This window comes from Orycteropus afer, unplaced genomic scaffold, assembly GCF_000298275.1.
Source record: "Orycteropus afer afer isolate SDZICR_OR568_19922 unplaced genomic scaffold, OryAfe1.0 scaffold00008, whole genome shotgun sequence".
Classification (NCBI taxonomy): Eukaryota; Metazoa; Chordata; class Mammalia; order Tubulidentata; family Orycteropodidae; genus Orycteropus; species Orycteropus afer.
Window position 1 is genome coordinate 13,436,849 of NW_006921595.1, and position 1,247 is coordinate 13,438,095.

Genomic DNA, 1,247 nt, shown 5'->3' on the forward strand with positions numbered 1-1,247 from the left:
GATCTCAAAACCTACTATACAGCCACAGTAGTCAAAACTGCCTGGTATTGGTTTAATGACAGATACATAGACCAATGGAATAGAATTGGGAACCCAGAAATAGATCCATCAACCTTTAGTCAGCTGATCTTTGATAAAGGTCCCAAATCCATTAAATGGGGAAGATAATTTTTTTTTAATAAATGGTGCTGGCAAAACTGGAGATCCATTTGCAGAAAAATGAAACAATATCAGTACCTCACACCATATACAAAAACGAATTCCAGATGGATCAAAGATTTGAATGTGAAACCTAAAACTTGTATGCATCGTGCAAGACAGGCCTTATGATCTGTTTCTGAAAGGTCACAACCATGAACACCCTATGGAGCAGTTCTACTCTACACACCTAAGGTCACCATGAGTTGAAATCAACTTGATAGCAACCGACAGCAATATTTCAAATAGAGTCAGTTCCTTTAGGGAGAGTTTCTGAACTGTCTTTTCTTGTAGACTACCTCTGCGCCTGGGCAAAATCTCTGAGCCACTACTCTGGATGCTGGATGGGGCCGTAGCCACTAATCTTTTTTGTATTGATACTCCTAGTATGGAACATTTGTCCTTGAATAAAGATAATTTGGGCCCAGTGTTCATGGCCTGCCATCTTAGGACAGAGCCTCCATCCTGTGGGTGAGGGCTGGATGGAGAAAGGCGCTCCCAGTGTTGTTCTTGTTGTTGTTAGGTACTGTCGAGTTGTCTCTAATAGCCACCCTACACACAACAGAATGAAACACTGTCTGGTCCTGTGCCAGCACCATGATCCTTACTATACCTAAGCCCATCGTTGCAGCCACTGTGTCAATCAATCTTGTTGAGGCTCTTCCCCTTTTTCATTGACTCTCCACTTTACCAAGCATGACATCCTTCTCCAGGGAATGGTCCCTTCTGACAACATGACCAAAGTAGGTGAGATGAAGTCTGGCCATTCTCGTTTCCAAGGAGCATTCCGGCTACACTTCTTCCAGGATAGGTTTGTTGCTTCTTTTAGCAGTCCATGGTACTTTTAGCATTCTTTGTCAACACCACAACTCAAAAGCATTGATTCTTCTTCAGTCTTCCTTATTCATTGTCCAGCTTTCACATGCATAATAGGCAATTGAACATACTGTGGCTTGGGTTAGGCACACTTTAGTCTTTAATGAGACATCTTTGCTCTTCACTTGAAAAAGGTCTCTTGCAGCAGATTTGCCCAATGCTATATTACATCT